The 13338-nt window shown below is 42.0% G+C and overlaps 1 protein-coding gene across 2 annotated transcripts in view; it reads left to right on the forward strand.

Moving 5' to 3' along the window:
• Nucleotides 1–13338, forward strand: part of INPP1 (inositol polyphosphate-1-phosphatase) — a 134856-nt gene that overhangs the window by 31453 nt on the left and 90065 nt on the right. The window lies entirely within an intron of this gene.

A 13338-nucleotide genomic window follows, 5' to 3' on the forward strand; every position in this document is an offset into this window, starting at 1 on the left:
TTGCTCCCCCTATTAGGGAAATCGCTTTTTTTTTCACTTTCATGCATTGCATTTAAGGAATCTCAATTTGAGATTCCTTAAATGCAATCGCAATTTAAGGAATCGCAATTTAGAGATTCCTTAAATTGCGATTTTTGCATTTGGGATGATGCATCACAAATGCAAAAATACCGGTCGCAAAGGGGCAGATTCTGAGAATCTGCCCGTTTGCGACCGGTTTTTAAATTGATGCATGTTCCTGTTTATCCTCTATTATTCAAGCTATAGTCCTGGGGACTTTGCATTATCGGGTCTTAAAGAGATTGAAAGCAAGTCACTTGAGGGATGGATTGAGGTACTCAGAGAATGTTTGTCTCTCTCATGAAGCAAGATCGGAGTTGGTTTGGTTGTTAAGGAATATGGATGCTTGGAACGGACAAATAATGTTTGGGGAAAATGCAGATTTGATTGTGGAATCGGATGCAACTTTGGAAGGTTAGGGTGCAAGCTGTGGATTACTGAGAACTGGTGGTCATTGGACAGAGCAGGAAAATAATTTGTTCTGTGATCTTGAGAATGGACAATGTGTCTGTGGTGAGGTATGTAAACGGACTGGGAGGCCCTCCTTCGAAGGGTTTGGCGGATTTAGCGAGAATATTTTGGGAGTATTGCATGGAGAGAGGTCTGTATGTTCGGGCGGAACACATTCCAGGAATGTCGAATTCAGTAGCTGATTGGTTTTCAAGGAATAGTTATGATTTCAGCGATTGGATGCTAGACAGGAGTGTGTTGAAGATTTTGAACCAATTATGGGGTTCATTTCAAGTAGATTTGTTTGCAAACAGACTCAATGTTCAAGTGGAGAGATTTTTCAGTTGGCATCCAGATCCGGAGGCTGCCAGAATAGATGCTATTCTGCAAGATTGGAGAGGTCTTCACCCTTACACTTTCCCTCCTTTTGCCATGATTGGCAGAGTGACAGTGATGATTCGCAAATGAAGGGAGACTGTGGTGGTGATCACCCCATTTTGGAGTTCTCAGGCGTGGTACCTGATAATGTTGGAGATGAGTGTGGATTTTCCGGTGTTGTCACCGGTCTTTCCGTAGATCTTACACGGACCTCAAGGAGAGGTACATGGTCTGGTTGAAACAGGGCAACTTCAGCTGGTGGCATGGAAACTTTTCAGAGAGTTTGGAGCAAACCAGGAGTTTCATCAGAAGCTTCAAAACTCACTGAGGTGTCATGGGCGTCTGGAACTAGGAAGGCTTATAGATCAGCTTGGAGTAAATGGGGCACTTGGTGTGTGGAAAGCGATTAGGATCCTGTTTCGGCAGATATAGTACATATTTTAAATTTCTTCACAGATTTATTTTCTAAAGATTTAGCATTTAGGTCAGTGAACTTATATAGGTTGGCTATTTCAGCAGGTGACCGTTTGTGAATGGTCTTTCAGTTGGACAAGATTTTATGGTGAAGAGGTTGTTAAGGAGCATTAGCATTACTAAACCTCCAGGCACCAGGTATTCTTCCCTCTGGGATGTTTCAAAAGTACTCCTTTTTCTAGAGTCATGGATAGCCAATATTGATTTGAGTTTAAAGGATTTGTCCTTCAAGTTGTTGAAGCTGTCGTATTGTTATCTTTCTGTAGGGTTTCAGATGTTCGCACTTTGGAAGTGTTTAGCAGGTGTTTCACACCTGAAGGTATTTGTTTCCTATTAAGACAGAGAACAAAGACTAATTTCTTCAACAATTTTTTTATCCATACCTCAATGGAAGGGAACAATTGTGTGTGGTTCGGTGCATGAAGGAATATAAAATAAGAACAAAGTTATTAAGACGTTCTGGAGAGGAACAATTATTTCTTTGACAGCCCCATAAGGCTGGTGAAAGAAATGATGAAGAAATCTGGGATGGATGTGATATGTTTGGTGCGCATTCAGTAAGAGGTGCAGCTGCTTTGAATGCCTGTATGGTTGGTGGAAGTCTTCAAGATATTTTACATTGTCCTGATTGGTCTTCTGATTCTCTATTCAAGCGTTTTAACTTTAAGCCAATACAGAGTGCAGCTAGATGTTTGGCAGATAAGCTTTAACTTTGCATAATATAGGCTACCAAGTCTTGCCATAAAATGTAGATTTTCCACAGCCTTGGTAGGCTGAGAATCTAGATTTTATTACAGACACAGAGGCTAATATTATCCCTCCCAGTTACTTTACCCATCCCTGATGTTATTTATTCTTCCACTAAAGGACACGTTTAAGGAAACTCAGAATTTTCTTTGGAGTATCCGTATTGCAATGGAGTTATGAGAAGAAGGATTTGTGAAAGACAAAGTTTTGTTTAGCTCAAGGAACTTTATTAAGAGCATAAGTTGTATTCAAGTTCGCAGTTCATAAAAGAAGGAAGAAGAGAACTGGTTGCTGAGGGGTTTTATTATGTGTGGAATATTTTGAAGTTCGAAGTTCTAGAAGCTTTTAAGATGCTGCTGAGTGGTGGCAATAAAGGATTAATCGCATAATATTAGCCTCCGTGTCTTGAATATAATCCAGATTTTTAGCCGACCAAGGCTGTGGAAAATCTACATTTAAAAAGAAAGATGCAAGGAAGATGTGTTATAAATTTGAAAGAGAGAGATGAGATGAAATGCAATATTAGTTTAACAAGAGGGTTAGAGGTAGAACAAGGGGATTAATAGTAAAGGAGTAAGATTGTGAGAGAGGTGATGTAGAGAGAATACAGGTAATAAGTAGTGGAGAGTTCAGATAGTGATCAAATGAGGGAAGTGGAGAGTTTGGGTATTGAGTGGAATGTTGAGGGAGAAAGATACAGTAGTGTATGAGAAATGAAGTAGAGAAAGGTGAAAAGAGGAGGGGATAAGGTAGAGGTAAGTCAGAGATGGAGTGTTGAGGTAAAGAAATAGATACAGTTGAAAGAGCGGTAAAGTAGATAGGGAGACAGACAGGGCAGTGAGATGAAAAGGAGTGTGAGGTGCAGAGTAAGGGGTGAGGGAGAGATAGATTATGGAGGAAGGCACAGATAGTAGGAGAGAGAGGTATAAACCAGTGAGATACAGAGAGGTGTATTTGAAAGAGAGAAGTGAGGTAAACAGAAATGTGGTAGAAGGGGCTGCATGAGAAGTTTAGTTGTAGGTACATAATGGTTTAGAGAGAGCAGCTAAGAGAGAGGGAATGAAAAGGAGTGAGGTAGAAGAGCTGGGGTCAAGCAAGGAGAGAGATATGAGACAGAGAGATCGTTGATGTCTAGAAAGAGAGGTAGAGAGTAATAGGAGGTGACATTAAGGTAGTCAGATGGGGAGGTAGATAAATATGGGCAGGGATGTAGTGACTGGAGAGGCACACGGAGATAGGTAGGAAGAGGAATGAAGTGAAGAAAGGTGGAGTACAATGAGAGGGAAAGTGTGGTGATGTGATTAAGTCAGAGGCCTGTGAACATTCTGTGATGTCATCTGTAATATTTTGTTCAACATTCTCTGAAGGCTCAGAGCGACAGTTGCTATCTGTGCCTTGGTTGTACTAGGGACAGCTCTCTGTACTCCCCAATAAATCCCATAACTGAGTTGTACCACTGTGTCCTTTCATCTTTACTTCATTGGCGACAGAAGACGGGATGTGAGTCTACACTCAATCTACTGCAAGGCCTTGGGACACGAACCTGCACTGAATCTACTGCGAGGCCTTTGTACCGCATCTATTGACTTTTCCCCTCTCACTACTTCTATTGGACTAGAGGTACTTTCGAGGTTCTGTTCTTCAGACCAACAGTGAGTACAGTTTTTTTTTCTTCCAAGGCACACTCACACGATTCCGGTAAACATTCACACAGAGAGCCGTGCCCTTTTGGATTATTTACTTTGATCCTGCATTAGACGCTTTTGCACTGTATGGGGAGGAACTGGTAACTTAAAATTAACCTTTCGCATCTAACGTTTTGAGAGTTTTCTGCAGAGCTCAACTGCCAAATATCAAATGCATGAGCGCACGATAAGGCTTGAGATAGAGCGCGAGGGATAATCACTTACCGGATCACGAGATTTGATCGTACTTCAACTTGTGCATTCTCATTTCAGCCAAGATTTCTTCTAATATGACGCACTGCGCAGTCTTCTGGAACGCAGCGTTCAACATCTTACGCTGACACGCTCAGCATTTGCGTGTCACGCCTGGAAGCCATTTTTGGGCATTGTGGTTTCCATAGCAACAGGAAACCACAGCGAAGTCAAGTTTCATTACTTTTCATCGGCAAAATCGTAAACTCATTTCTTGCGGGGAGCAGTTTATATCTTATGCGCATGAAGAACGAATGCGCGCTAGTGAATACTATCGATTTGCAATCTATTTCACGCTGATACACACAGCAATTGTGTGTCAGTTGGCAACTTTGGCGTCATCCACATAATTTCGCTGACACACACAGCATTTTGAAGGCGTCAGTTTTCTATTTTCAACTTCGCTGACACGCTCAGCCTTTGCGTGTCAATTCCATCTTACATCCAATTTCGCTGGCACACACAGCATTGATTGTTTTGCATATTTTCAACGTTTTCGCCGATACACACAGCTTTCACATATGTGTGTATAATTTCCAGCAATTCAAAGCAATACAACGCTGCCATCTTGTGGATTAACTCATTATTGCTTTTCTATTCATTCTTATCAAGCATCTCTTATAGTGGTATCTACCACATTTTAGTGTTTTTTAGGTCTCGCTGAGCCCCAGCGCTTGCGCTGGCTCGAAGAGACATTTTGTATGTGGGATTTTCAAAGTGCTGCTGGCTGGCCTAACGCTTGCGTTCTCGCGATCGTGCACGCGCGCATCCGGCCGCCAGCAGCACTTTGAAAACTCGTGTGCGTCATCGCAATCCCTTTCGCTTTCAGAGCGATCGCGATGACGCACGCGCACCCACAACTCCCGCTTCTCCCCCACCACATTTTGCGTCTCCGGCCGCTCGTTTACCCTTGACACCACTGGGCGCGTTAAACACTGGCCGCACCTACCAATTAGTGTTTCCGGGGTTAGGACTTTGCACGGTCTAGGCACACTTCGGGTGATCAGTTTTGTTTCAGTATTGTTATTTTTCGCAGTTGCCCCGACTACCATACTTGCCGCAATGGCAGCCGCACTGGCTGACACCACTACGTACAGTACACGCAGGATGATGAGCGGAGACATCCAGGTTTCTGCTATCCACCTCCCGCCCCAAAGAGTCTTTCTTCGTCCTCTGCTTTCCATTTTCCCACGGTTTTCCATAACATATAAGAGGTGCCTCGGGCGTTCATTCTTATCTGAACTTGGATCCGGGAAGGAGCATTCCCGATGGACTGCGCTTCAGGTACATACCACCTTTACATGCCCTACATGTTTCTCCTCTCTATTATTGGCTCACGTTTTGAGATACTTGTCTATTTGCATTTGGAGTCATTAACTTTTTCATATTGCTTACTGTGATGGCTTTTCCAGCTAAGGAACATAATATGTACTGATCGAGTTACACTCTCATGCAACCTCGCCCTCATAGCAGTGCATTTTCCTACGGTTATTTTTCTGATTAGAGTTGGGATATTTGCCTTACCACCATGGTGCTCATACCCCTTGATGTATACAACGGTCTCGAGTTGTAGTTTATATGTCATATCACTAATACTCCACAGATCACACAAGGGTTTGATGGCTTATGCGTTATTAGGAGTGGCACATGAGCAATTTGTTTGTAGTGCCATCCATCTTTGATTGTGCGGTCCATACATAATATACCAACCTTCCGGGCCTTTTTAACATTTTCAATTTAATCCCTTCTCTTCTTCACTCACTCTTTCTTTTCTTGGTACTGGACACTTTTTCGCTTCATTAACCCTTTTGCCTTTTAGCATTACTGATTCCATGTGTTATTACAATCATATTCTGATATGGCATGTTTTTTGATTCAGGTTTAAATACCGGGCCCTTATTAAGGAGGCCCAGACAGGACGCAGTGCTATTAGTTTAGCAGTTATGTTTTTCCGCTGACCTTACCTTTGAAGTTATACTTTAGGTTACCAACGATTTTGGCTCACCGTTAGCTTTCAACTACTTTGCGGTATGTATTTGTCGAAATTCACAGAATTTAGTGTGCTATAGTCCCTTCACACCGAGACCCCTTAGCCCACTTCCATTCGAGCTGTACCGAATCATTACTCTTTCGCACTGGGTTCGGGCAGAGCTGCAGAGCAGCTGGCAGTGGGGCAAGAAGGGGAAGTATTGAGAGCTCCAGAGCGGCGCTGAAAGAACAGAAGCTCCGTGGTCACGCCGCGCAGAATAATGGACCAGGAACTACAACCCATGATCTTTTTTTTAAATGTCAGGTCTGTTTACATGCGATTATAAGATTTGCTCCTCTAGCTTTCTAACAGCTGTGATGTCGACCGAGCCTCCTTCCGCTTTCTTCCCCTTGTTTTATCTACTCCCGCTGTCTGTTCTTTTTATCCACCTCGACCTCCTCCCACAGTTCATTCTTCTTTAGCCACCCCTCCATCCTCTGTTTTCATTTAACTACCCCGCCCTCCTCCCGCTGTCTGCTCTTTTTATCCACCTCCCGCCCTCCTCCCGCTGTCCGGTTTTTCTCTAACCAAGCCCACTCTTCTCCCGCTGTCTGTTCTTTATATCCACCTGCCCGCCCACCTCCTGCTGGGGCAGACAGATTTGTTTCTCAATCTGCAATATAGGTGTGTAGTAAGGCTAGTGATGGAACAGCTAGATGTGTTTCTATCTCTCCACCACATGTGGCAGCGCCCGTGATGGGATAGGTTGGTTTGTTTCTGTCTTTGCTGCATCTGTAATGGAAGGTGAATAATTGGATTGTGAGGTTTCTTTTTGCCTTTGCCATTTCTGTACGGGGAGGATAGCGATGGAACTATGTAGGTTGTTTGTATCGCACAACATACAGCAGAGCCATAAGTATAGTAGGTGGGTTTCCAAATTGCTAAACTTGTACAGGAAGATGTAACTGGCATGTTAATCTTCGTGTGTGCATCTGAAGACCAGTCCTGGAACAGTATGTAATGCTTTGTTGTCATAAAGAGTGAGTCATGTTCATCATTTTGTCAATGATACTGGCCCGCTACAGTCTCATAATAATGTTACTATCATAATGTTGTCTCTTGAATTCTCCACATCCCTAGGTATAGTTGTTTTTCCCTAATTTTCTGCCCCACCCCTTAATTCAGTCTCAGTGACTGCTAGAACCTTCCTTACAGTTTGTACTTCCAAGGACGCCTCATATCAGGCATACGTGCTTTTCCTGCAACATTCAGAGCGCCATGCGCGCTTTCACTTTCCAAGCTGCCCGGAACAATGGCAGCCCCTTCTTTAAAATGAAATAGGTCTCGCATATACAAGAGTTTCAGCTATTGGCATTGTAAATAATAATGCCTTTTATTTATGTGTAAATTATCAAAACCGATAAATAAAAGGCTCTGTCATTTACAATGCCAATAGCTTAAACTCTCGCAAATGCGAGACCTATTGCATTGCAAATGCTTGTTTTTTATCTTTGTCATTTCCACATTACTTGTTGACTTGTTAACTTGTACTCCAATATTGTTCATCTTTATTTACAAACATGCAAAGTGTCACACCTCCTGCACCTTTTTTTACAAGAGGCTGGAGAGCCACAACTCGAATGGAAATTATGGATTAGATCCTTCAAAGCATATTTGGGTGCAATCGAGGGTCAAAGATATAGACCAGAGAGAGAAAAAAATTGATGTATTATCATTTAGGAGTTGAGGGACAAAATGTCTTTGATCACCTACCTCCTTATGAACCACCCGAAGGTCAAGATCCCGATGAGTTCGAAACAGCAGTTATGCAGTTGGATAAGTATTTCACCAAAACTAAAAACATTGTGGTACGCAGGTACAATTTCTATACAAGGACACAAAAACCAAACGAAAGCATAAACACCTTCATCACCGCTTTAAAAGTACTTGCTGCAAAATGCGAATTTTATAATTTTACATCCCAACTTGTAAAGGATCAACTAGTTGCACGATGTCATTGCAAAAAAGTCCAACAAAGATGACTTACCTGTAAAGATCCCACTCTAGATGAAGCTGTCGACATCACAAAGAGCATTGAAAGCTCAATGGACGATGCTAAACAACTTGAGTCTGCTCTATCTAATTCTACCATTTCTGGTGCTGTTTCTACTAAACCTCCTTCTCTTCCTAATTTCTCAAGAGGATCTACCTTACCTAGGGGTGGAAGAAATTTCAGACCATATAGAGGTGGAAAAACATTTACACCTAATAGAAAGTTTAACTATAGAGTAAATTGTTATAGATGCGGATCTTCTATGCATGTTTCCTCTTTTAAAAACTGTCCAGCCATGAATCAACAATGTGGTCAATGTGGAAAAATGGGTAATTTCGCAAAAGTTTGCATGAGTGAAAATAGAAGAGGTGTGAGTTGTGTACTTAATGATTCTAATGATCAATCTGAAGACCAATGTACTGATGATGTCACCAATCAGGAGTACGTTGTTGTAGTCAAAAGTTGCTCGGAGAAAGGTATAACGCAACATATTCCCGATCCTGAAGTTGATGTCACCATTGATAGTAACCACATTCAACTCCTTGTTGACACAGGAGCGCGCATCACTATTGTTTCTCATGATAAGTATCTGAAATTTTGGTCTATCAAGATATACTCACTGTAGCTTTTGAAGGTAGTAAGATAGATTTACTAGGCTACTTCTGGGCTAAAATAAGTGTCTTTGGGACCACTATTAATGGCAAAGTATATGTCGCTAGACGTGGGATCAATGTTCTCGGTCTTATCCACCAAGCTGAGTTTGGTCTAACTATCAAACCTGGTTTATCTAATCCAGTTTTTATTGATCATCAAGCTGACATTAATCACTCTACTCCCAGTAAAAGTATTAATTCTCTATCTGGTTCGCAATCTGTTACTCCGTGGGAGCAAAAATACAGTAACATTTTTGAAAACCGTCTAGGCAAAATCACGAACTTCCAACATTTTATCAAAATAAAAGAAAATGCTATACCCATCAAGCATAAACTAAGAAATGTCCCTTTAAACATCAGAGGTGATCTCTCCAAACATCTTGAATCATTATGTAACCAAGACATAATTGAAAAAGTTGAATCTACTCTTTGGCTTTCACCCATTGTTTTGGCCAAGAAGAGGTCTGGGGATTTGAGGATGTGTGTTGACTTGAGGAGCCTTAAGCAAGCCATCTGGGTTGACGGTTTTCCCCTGCCACGCATTGAAGATCTTATTGCCAAAGTGGGTTCCTCCTCATGGTATACCAAACTTGATCTTAAGGCTGCCTACCATCAAGTCGAACTACATCCTCAGTCCCGACATCTCACAGCTTTCGTCACTCCAGATGGTGTGTTTCAATTTTGTCGTCTCCCCTTTGGTCTTGCTTCTGCTGCTGTCATATTTCAAAGGTTGATGACTGAAATGTTCCACCAGAATCCCCACGTCGTTGTTTAGGTCTCGCCTGACCCAGCGCATGCGCTGGTCTGGCGAGACTTATTGAGAGGGCTCCAAAAAGTGCTACCAAGCCAGCCTAGAGCTACAGTGCATGTGCGCGGCCGCGCGCGCCGTGCTGTACCGCGATTACTTTCACTTTCGCGGCCGTACGGCCGCTTGGCATAGTAAGTAGGTCTCGCTTTTGGGACCTTATAAGTATTTAGTTATGCAACTGTTGCATGGCTAAATACTTATAAGGTCCCAAAGGCGAGACCTATTGGCTATGCCAATGCTTGTTTTCAGAATGACATTCTAATTTTCACCCAAAGCGAAGCTGAGCATGATTCTGTCCTTGATCAAGTATTCAGTGTTCTAGCAAATAGAGGAGTCACTTTACAAAAAAACAAGTGTACTTTCAAGGTCAAGGAAATTGAGTATCTAGGTCATGTCATCTCCGATCATGGTATCAGACCCAGACCAGGTCTTATAAAGGGCATAATTGACGCACCTCCTCCTCAAAATAAAGAACAACTCATGTCCTTTCTTGGACTATGTGAATTTTATTCTAAATTCATGAGGGACTTCGCCAAAACCACAGAATGTTTCAGGGCGTTATTAAAGAAAGGATCAATATATGTATGGTCTGAAGAATGCCAAAAAGGATTCCAATCCATCAAGAATCATATAGTGCAAGCTCCTGCTTTGCAAGCTTTTGTTGAAGGAAAGCAAACCATTATTACTGTAGATGCTTCCGAGTACGGTTTGGGAGCTGTCCTCTCACAACACGCTAATGGAAAAGAAGATAATGTTGGATTTGCATCCAGGACTCTCCGTCCTGTTGAAAGGAAATATTCTGTAATTGAAAAATAACTTTTGGCTTGTATATGGAGCATTGAAAAATGTAAGCAATACGTGTGGGGCAGATCTTTCATTCTCAAAACCGATCATCGTCCCTTGGTTGACATTCTTTCAGGTAAAAACATCAAGCGATGGAAAAGTAGTCAGAGGCGATAAACTCATCCCTCCTTCTTGTTATCGAGAGAAGATCATTCTTGCTGCGCATTCAGGTCATCTTGGAGCAACTATTACAAAGAGGAAAGTCAGGAATGACTTTTGATGGCCCAGAATGGACATGCAAATTGATGATGTGGTGAAGCAATGTTCACGCTGTAACACCAGCGACTAAGTCCTAGTACTTGAAGGTACAGTTGAATCTCCCGTACCTTCTCCTAGCAGGGCCTGGCAAAAACTTGGTATGGATTTTCTCGGACCTTTTCATATTCTTCCTTCTAGCTCCAAATATTTTTTAGTCCTCATCGACCATTTGTCCAGGTGGGTAGAGGTTGAACCCATTTCAACACCCGATTCAAAGAGTGTCATTAGCTGTTTGGATGCCATTTTTCGTAGAGAAGGTTATCCAGAGGAAATTCTCACCGGTGTTCAATTAGTTTCTCATGAAATGACCTCATTTTTACATTCTTGCAGTATCAAACATACTAGGACTCCACTCTATCATCCACAAAGTAATGGGAAAACCGAGAGGTTTAACAGAGTAGTGGTGGAATGTGTGCAAGCAGCTTTCAGATCTACGTGTTTTCCAAGCTGTGAAAGATCTTGTGTGGTCATATCGCACTTCACCTCATGTAGCTACCAATTCCTTCCCCATTTGAACTTATGAGAGGTAAAAAAGCGTCCTCTCAAGTGTACCCCTTTTGGATGGTCAAATCATTTCATCTTGGTTGTGACATGAGGTGTATGTGGGAATCTGCAAGGAAAATTTCGAATGAAGTTTGTTCTAAACCATACCAATTCTCCACCACGAAAGGTACACATAGACTCTGTGTCGGAGACTGGGTTAGAGTCAAAAATCCAGTCTCGGTGAGAAAAGGTTTTTCTAAATTCCTTGATCCGCAACAAATTGTTGATATGCGAAAAAATGCTGTTAAGTTGTCTAACGGAAACTTGTGGAGCACCTCTCGTGTCGCCAAAGATCCTTCCATTCCTCATGAAACTGTCAAAGTCAACCCAAAAGTTTCAAGGGAGGATGGTGTTAGGAAAAGTACCAGAGTCTGTGTTAGACCACGAAAATTACAAGATTATGTCTGAGTTGTATTGCTTGTGTTCTTATTAAATTTTTCTTCTGTCTTTTTCCTACTCTCTCTTTTCTTTCTTCATCTTTTCCTCTTTTCCTGTTTTAGCTTTATTTTATCTTGTCAAAAGGGGGAGGTGTGGTGATGTGATTAAGTCAGAGGCCTGTGAACTTTCTGTGGTGTCATCTGGAATATTATGTTCAACATTCTCTGAAGGCTCAGAGCGACAGTTGCTATCTGTGCATTGGTTGTACTAGGGATGGCTCTCTGTACTCCCCAATAAGTCCCATAACTGAGTTGTACCACTGTGTTCTTTCATCTTTACTTCAGAAAGGTATAGAGCAGGCTTCTCCAATGAGTAGCTTGTGAGCTACTGGTAGCTCTTCACATACCTATGAGTAGCATTACTGTGTGCTGCCCAGCCTTCTGAATTAGACACTATTACTTGATTAAATCCATATATATATATACCACAATTGAAAGGGTGTTAATGAGATGACAATGCGTGTATGTTCATAACTCGTTAGCTGATGTTGAGAAAAATTTCTAAATTTTCAAAACATATTTACGCTGATATTTCAGTTATCAAACACGTGGCATTGGGAATATGTATTATTAATATCATTACCTCGGTGCAAGGCACATTGCAGCTACAGCTGGTCTATTTATTATCCTTTTTGAGGCATTCAAAATTGATAATGTCTGTTTTACATTACTGCTAGCAGTTCTGACTGATACTGAGGTGATCCATGCAAGTAATCTTGCATATGGAGGTCACTAATGTAATCTTGTCTGGTGTGGTCACTTTTGCAACCCTGATAATAAAAGTAGATCAGGTTGATTTTCATTGAACAGAAGTACCCACACGTTCACAGAGCACTACTGCTTGGACAGTCAGGTTCGTCGACATGGGTATTTCGCCCTCTCAGTCCTCCATGACTGTTTAGTGTAAACCAGTTTGAAGACCCTTCTCTGGGAAGATATTGCTTGGGTATCTATTTTAAGGTGAGGAATCTGCAGTTAGAAGTCTTTATCAGAAGAGTAAGTTACTTTCGGTAAACTTTTTTCTGGTAGAGGCTCTATCTAACCGCAAAATACTCGCCATCCACCACTGCTCTTCACCTAAAAGATCCCTTGAGACACTGTACACTGGTTCAGCATTGGTTTTTACGTGGTTGCACATTTTTGCAGCGGAAGTGGTCACATTAGAAAGTGATATGAGCGCACCAGGGTGGCACATATATGGGCACAGCGACGTCACTTCCGACATAGACTACATCGACACGGAGCTGCCACCTATCGGCACACAGAGGTACTACCCAAGATTTTCTGGATCCAGCTTGACACCTGGGGAATATTATGTGGTTAGATAGATCCTCTATCAGAAAATACATCACCAAATGAGACAAATTCAGGTATTGTCTCATTAAAGTATTACCAATGCGCATAGAAGTGCTCTTGCTGTTAAAACTCCTTTAAAGTGCCAGCTGCTTAGAAGTGACAGTACTTAGTGAATGTGTAATAAACAACCAAGTGTGCTCCAAAGGTTGGGCTTAACTTGATTTACTGCAGAGCTCTAGGACATGAGTAGGAATGAATGTAGAGGCCTTGTCAACAGCCCCACAAAGGCTCCAAGGGTATGTTGGCTCTGTTACTGGTAATGTGCTCCAGCAAGAGGGCTTAATGAGTTGTGACTGCTGCTGATAGCTGCTGTGACCTGCTCACATATTGCTCACATATTGGAATTACAGAGAGTAGGACAGAGCTGACACT

This window comes from Triturus cristatus, chromosome 3_2 (assembly GCF_964204655.1).
Source record: "Triturus cristatus chromosome 3_2, aTriCri1.1, whole genome shotgun sequence".
Taxonomy (NCBI): Eukaryota; Metazoa; Chordata; class Amphibia; order Caudata; family Salamandridae; genus Triturus; species Triturus cristatus.